Source organism: Leopardus geoffroyi, chromosome D4 (genome assembly GCF_018350155.1).
Source record: "Leopardus geoffroyi isolate Oge1 chromosome D4, O.geoffroyi_Oge1_pat1.0, whole genome shotgun sequence".
NCBI lineage: Eukaryota > Metazoa > Chordata > Mammalia > Carnivora > Felidae > Leopardus > Leopardus geoffroyi.
The window spans coordinates 69017943-69025405 of record NC_059342.1 but is presented as its reverse complement, the minus strand read 5'-3'; positions in this window follow the sequence as shown (position 1 = coordinate 69025405).

The following is a 7463-nucleotide window of genomic DNA, read 5'->3' as shown; positions in this document are numbered from 1 at the left end:
TTATATTGCCTCCAATGCTGAAGACCATTCATGCACAGCCCTGAGCAGTCCATCAAGGGAACATAGGAACCATGAAGGACAGGGACATTTTTACCAGGGTTCTTGCTTGGGAGGAAGAAACAACGTATCATTGTGAAATGCTTTGCTGCATAAAGTATCCCATGAAATGCAAATGAAAAATGTCCTAGCCATTGCCACTTGGTGAGAATTCCAGAGAACCAGGAAATGTCATGTCCAGGAATACCTGCAATTACAAGGGTTAGTAATTATCCCTGCAATAGTCACCAGATGTTTCATCCTCAGAATTACAAAAGTTCTTATTGCTGTAATTAATTAGCTTCACAATGACATGGATGCCCTCCCTCATGTGCTTCCTTTTTCTGGGGTCACTGGTACACTAAGATGACCTAACACAAAAATGTCATTTTGTCATAAAAACATCACACAGAATGTGACCTAAATAAATAGCAGATTCAAGTTCAGCCACATGCATGGGGCGTCTACTCATAAACAAACCTCACAACAGCCATATGAATTGGCTGTATTTGATACATTTTACAAATCAATAAATTAATGTTCCAACAAGCTAGTAAATTGCCCCAAATTAGATATCCATTGATGTTGTACTCAAGATCTTAAACCCTGTTTCTCTAAGTACTGTGCTCTTTGCACTAACCAACTTGGGAATTAAGGCTGGAGCAATTAAATAGCTCCCCTCCCCCAACAAATGGGGACATTTTGTAGTGTCAGTAGAACTACACCATTGTGGCTGAGGTTTTAGACCTGGTTGGAGGCAGTTAGCTTTTCTCTGTCTTAATGTCCTAAACTCTCAATCCTGCCAGAGTTTAGCCAAACTGGTCACAATAGCAAGTGAGTAAGAATTCGTGGATGACTAACAAAAGTGATTTCTCACCTGTATGTGATATTTCTGCATTTAAAACTTCCCTATGTATTTATTATCCACGTTTCACCTCAAAAATAGGATAGGATGGGTTTTACCTTCCTCACTCTACAGATAAGGAAACTGAGGCTCTGAGAAAGAGTGTGCTATGACTGTCCAGGACCACAGCACCAGTAAATGAAGGAGGCTGGAACTGGAACCCAGGGTCTCTGACTCCATGCTCAGTGCTCTTCTTGTTGTCCCAAATGCTCAAATACTGTCCTAAAGCCCACTGTTTCTCAAGGGACAGTGGCAGCATATGGCAGGAGGTCGGGGCTGGGGGTGGTAGGGGTGGTGGGAAGGCATGCATTCATATCTTCCCAGCTGAGTCCATGCTGTCCTTGGTCACCCTGGCACTCACCTAGCTTCTCGGACTCTCCTTTCCCTAAAGTAAATGCCAAAGAGTAATGCCAAATGCCTGATCTCCCAGGTCCATTTCCCCAGGCACTTATCCATGTAAGATCGCCTACATAAAGGCTGGAGCCTCACCCATGCAGCGTATGTGGACATTTGGCCGGTTGTCTCCAATGCCTGGCACATACCTGTAACTCAGTAAACGGCAACTCTAGCCAAGACAGTTCTAGCTATGACTCTGCACCTAACCAGCCAAGTAATCCAAGTAAGTCATTCACCTTCTCTGGGCCTCTGAGTCTTCATCTATGATCTTTTGACACCATTAGTTGGTCTTTAAAGCCCTCAATCAACTCCTAGATCTCATTATTTTGTGCATTGTCTTTCTACAAACTAGCATGAATTAAACCAGAAACCCACCATCAGGCCCTGCCACATGTTTCCAAGCCAGTCTTGGAGGAATAACGTACTGGTATTTCATACCAGCCTGTGCTCTTGGCTGTGATAACAAGCAGGGCTCTAAGATGACTAACTCTTGGTCACCACTGAGCAGATTCCAAGTAGCAGGTCAGATTTGGGAAGCTGGCTGAAAAAATATTAGCCTTTATCTCAACTCAAACAACCCCAACTGCCAAACCAAAGAGTTCTGGAGGAGGAATTCTATTCCCCCTTCCGCTTTAGAGCACAAGAAATCATAATGCAGTTTTGTCACACCGCCCAGCAGATAACTGTCTTTTCCAGATATTAAATAAAAGTGGGCACCACCCTATGTGTTTAAAGGTACTGCATACCTAAGCTCACTCTCCCTTCGAGTAAAGAGGAGCAGGGTTGGATCAGCAGGAGGCACAGCCAAGAAACTGGAGGTGGGTTTTGCCTCTAGCCAACCTGAGAACTCTCATCATGAAAAGGCCAGTCTGGAGAATCTAAAGAAGGATGAAAAGATATTGCAAAAAGTCACATGAGGAAAAAGGAGTTTCCAATGTCATACTCATGGCAGAATTCCTTTCCAAATTTCAAAAGTTACGTCCCCACAAAGCATGAGAGTTGGAAAGTTGAGGTAATCATCTGGGTAACTGAAGTCAAAATGTCTCCCCCCAAATTACTCAACTGAGAAAAGAGAACTTCCCTTTTGAACTGCCTCGACAACCATCTTAACCTTCATATCTCATATTTGTACAGTTCTTTACAATGTTCAAGGTACAGCCCAGAAGGACTCTTGTTCAGAGGGCAGAACACGATGACAGAGATGAATCCTAACACCGTACTGGCATCATGGGCTCCAGAAAGTCTGCAGCCTAATAGGAGCTTGTGTATAGGTTTTATTGAGAGAGAAAGAGAGTGAGAGAGACGTGTGTCTGTGTATATATGTATATGTGACACAAACTTACTTCAGGCCCAGTGTGTCTAATAATCCTTTTGGATGGCAGTCAGCTTTGGGCCATAAATCACCAGGGCCATCATCTCTTTAGGGAGATATTTGCAACAAGCCTTGGGTTGGAAAGAATATAAATTTTCTGGAAGCCTGAAAAAGATGAACAAGCATTTCTTTTCTGGTTGTTCACGCAGAGTACATAGCTCTCTCTCCTGAAAGAAAACAGGACCGTCAACCTCACATGCTTCACTCTAGGTTTCTGGAAAATATAACATGTCAGGGCCCCAGGAGATATGCCTCTCCCTGTAGGGTTGGTGACAAGCAACCATCCTAGAGTGGACATTGTCAGGCACAGAGGAACAGTTGGATCCAAGCAAGAAGCCATGTAGGGCTCAGCGTGGCAGGAGAAAGAAGCAGTTGGAGCCACATGCGTCTCCAGCCAGGACATAGTGAGGCTGAGAGAGGCATGTCCTCAAAACAGGCACTGGACTAGGGGACTCCAGAGAGCTCTGCTGCTGCTTGCTCTGAGACCTCAGGCCAGTTACTTCTGTCTGTGTTCACAAGTCCTCGTATGAAATACACATTTTTTTTAAATGGGGGAGGCACCTGGGTGGCCCAGTCGGTTGAGCGTCCCACTTTGGCTCTGGTCATGATCTCGTGGTTCGTGAGTTCAAGCCCCGCATGGGGCACTCTGCTGACAGCAGAGAGCCTGGTTCAGATCCTCTGTCTCCCTCTCTCTGCCCCTCCCCCGCTTGCATTCTCTCAAAAATACATAAACTTAAAAAAAAATTTTTTTTTAATGTTTATGTATTTTTGAGAGAGAGAGAGAGAGAGAGAAACAGAACACAAGCAAGGGAGGGCAGAGAGGGAGACACAAAGTCTGAAACAGGCTCCAGGCTCAGAGCTGTCAGCACAGAGCCCGATGCGGGGCTTGAACTCACGGACTGCGAGATCATGACCTGAGCTAAAGTCAGATGCCTAACTGACTGAGCCACCCAGGTGCCCCAATAAACTTCTTTTTTTTTTTAACGTCTTCATAGGTACAATGACAAGGTGGATTCAGCTCAGCAAGCTAGGCCATCTATAATCAATAAATCAATCAATTCAATCCATTGCACAGTGAACATTCCCAAGTATCGGGCCCTGGACTGAACTAGAGTTACGCGTGGGCATTACGCTCAGCGTGTGTCCCCCATGCGCTCCTGTTTAGTGCCTGACACAGACGAAATAATGACCTGCAGGTGGAAAAAAATGCCAACAGTATACAGAAAAGGGAGGAGATGGAGGGGAAGGAGTGATTAAACTGTCTGTAGTGTGACAGGAGGAGGTCTGGGGAAGTTTTCTGGGGAAGAAAGATATCAACTAGACTTTGAAGGACCAAGCAGAATGGCCAGTGTGAATAAAGCCTGCCGGGAGAAATGTGTTGAATGCGTGAAATGCCCTGCTGTGGCTGGAGAATCCTAGGAGGGCCCCCCACCCCCATGGCTGCGTCTCCTCTCGGGTCCCTGTCCTGTGTATATTCACAGTGACCTTTCCTGCCGCTCAGCTGTGGTGAGAGCCAGGAGGAGGAGCCCGTGGAGCTTCCTGCTCTGAGCCTGGGGAAAGGCACATGCGGCAACAGCAGCGAGCACAGATCTAAGCTCCTCACAGCACCACTGCTGTGAAGAAGGACCGGGGGCATGGGAAATGTTTTCTCTTTTTATTTTCTCTTTTTATTAAATTTTATTAAATTTATTTATTTTACTAAATTTTATTTAATTTCATCCTACATATACTCACGCATATGCATAAATGTACTTGACTCCATAAGTGTGTCTTTTCTCTTTTCCCTCTTAGCCTGGCTCCCCATCTCCCCCTCCCCTGCCTCTGTCGCTTCTGCCGCCCCCCGCAGACACACTATGTTCACGGCCGTGTGAGGCAGGGTCCTTGCAGGGAACAGATGGCACCCTCAAGCTGAGTATTCAGAGGGGTTTTAATAAAGGGACCCAGTGTTAGGTGGGTTGAGAAAAACTAGCAAAAGATGGTGAAGAGAGAGCAGATAGGCCTCTCAGCTTCAAGAGTCCAAGATAAAGATTAGAAAACAAAGAGAATGGTTATATGGAGGCCCCCGCCAGGGAAGATGGTCTTCAGAAAAGTGATGGCACCTGTATGCAGCCACGACCACTGGCAGGAATGGAACCAGGACACGATACCCTGACCTCACTTCCTCCCCGCTTCCCACCCTCTGTTGGTACCTCCCATTTGCCAAACCAACCAGAAGCCCAGGGGTACAGTGGACCACAGACACAGCCCATACAGGTCAGGCTGTGGGGCGCACCACTGGTCGAGGAAGGATGCGGAAGGGATTTGGAGGTAAACAGAAAATGCCCAGCACAGCCTGATGTGCACTCTTCCAAAGATTTTTCTGCAGGCATATAATTCTCTAGATATCTATATATTCATATACATCATACATGAGATTTTTTATCATTGCTTTACAAAAGAAGGCATCATACTGCACATGCTTTGCTGATCTTGCTTTTCTCATTCAACAATAGCTCACAGACAAATCTGTCATCTCATAGGGCTGCATTCATTCTTTTTATTCTCTTTAAATAGCTGCAAAATATTCCATAAGATGGACGCGTGATCAGTTACTCAGTAATTCTCTTATTTTCCAGGGTTTTTTGTCAGTATAAGCCATGCTCCAAAAAACATCTGTGTATCCATGCCATTATGTATTAGTGGTTTATTTATGCTGTGAATTCCCAGGATAACGATGGCTTGGTTTAAGGACATATCTGAGAATCCCTGTACCTTTCTCTGAGTTCCGTTGTAAATCTAAAACTGCTCTAAAAAAAACCTCAATCTTTTTTTTTTTAAAGGGTATATTTGAGTCTGTATAGGCATGTGTATTTGTAATAGAAGTTGTCAGAAGGCAATTACACCATAATTGTTTTCCAAGTGCTCAAGAGGAACAGGCAACGGGGGGGGGGGGGGGGGGGGGGAATGAGCTCTGTGTCTCCATTCATGTCACCTGCCCCTGTAAGCCATCCCTGACCTCCCTGCTCCATCCGGTGTCCTTTGTCTATCCCTCTTCATCCACACCCCCACCCTTTCCCAAAGACCATGAACTTCCAGAATTATATGTTGTGTTTGAGCCACTTCCAAACCTCTGCCACCTAGCATGGAGCCTGCAGTATATTAGAGTTTCCATGTTCATTAAATGAATGAATGAACTAAACAAAGGTGACAAGAACCTTCCACTGGCCTCTCTGTTTTCACAGGGTGGGGAAAACAACATGGATTCAGGGCCGAGGGTCTATATAAGTACAGACTCTGCTGTCGAATGGAGCATCCTCTATGGTCCACTTCTTGGGCTCCAAGCTTGACAGATAAGGTGCATATGGCGAGGAGCAGACCTCAGGCAGGGAAGAAATTGAAGTTACCACGGAGCACAGATTAGATCATTCCCAGAAACCTGGTGTTTGTCTCACTCGCAAGAAGGGAAAATACAAACAAGACTCCAGCTCACTAAAAAGCTTTGGGAAGACTTCTCAGTTACAAAGCACATTTCTGGTTAACAATAGGAGGGCGTTCTTTCTGGGTCTTCCCTCTGGGGTTCTTGACTCCCTCCGTTTCCTCAGGTTACTGCCTGTAGAGCTGTTATTTGTGTCCACCAGCTGATGTGATTGTCTGCAGAAGTCCTTCTCAGAGTTGGTACTTTCAGAAGAGATACAAGGAAGTGATGTAGAAACAATGGTGCTTCTGCTCTTTGCCAACAGGAAACGTTTTGAATATTCTTGTATGTTTTCTTTTCTTCGAATTGCATTTTAATATATGTCTTTCTGGTGTCTCTGTGAAGCCTAGCTACGTGGTATTCTTCTGGGAAATGCATTTGTCCTTGCCTGAAACTCTCAGCATAGTTTTCAATGGGTCTGAGTTGAGGGTTTGTGTCAGTGTTTCTGAGTTGAGCCCATGTGTGGGCTAAATGAAAACAGACCTTTTCGAAAGAGACTGGCTTTTGGTGAACTGACTCACAGGCTACAGCTGACTCCACTGGCACTTTGCACCCCTCAGGTCCCCAGAGAGATGATGTTTGGGAGAGACAGAGGAGGACAAGAGACTGAACATGCTCCCAACAGTAACAGGTGACATTAGAACACCAGTTGGGAGAGGGGGTTCTCATGGAGCCAGGGTGTCTAGTGGGGGTGATGGGTGTGCTTGGGGGTAGGGTGTGCTGGTTGAGAGGGATGGTTTACCAGAAGTGGCTAGAGGTAAGAAAGTCAGAATCAGGTCATCCAGGGGAACCAAAGACACAGCCAGGGAAGGAAGACCCAGCTCTAGCCCAGGGTTTCTCATCCTTAGCACATTTCACACTTCTGCCTGTAACCTCATCTTAGAAGTGATACGCCTTCAGGTTTGCCATATTCCATTTGTTAGAAGCAACTCACTACATCTAGGGGAGGGGTTTACACAGGCAAGAATACCAGGAGTGGGGGGAGGGGCAGGGGGATCCGGGGGAGCCATTTCAAAAGCTGCCTACCCCAAGGGGTTATCAGAACACCTTGATTTTCACAACCATTCCCATCAGGAAAATTTTACTCCCATGTCAAGGTGTGGCCTGTGTGGACAACCAGAGCAGACTGGCTGTTCAAAGAAGACTTACGAAGTCTGGTTCCTCCAATGTTATCTGCCCCAGTTTCCAGGTTTAGCTGCATGCCTTCAGTCTTTCAGGCTTATCCCCCCTCATAGCATTTATGTTAATGCTCTGTCTCTCATACTCAACAGTATCTCAGGGCCTGGGACAGAGCTAGTGCT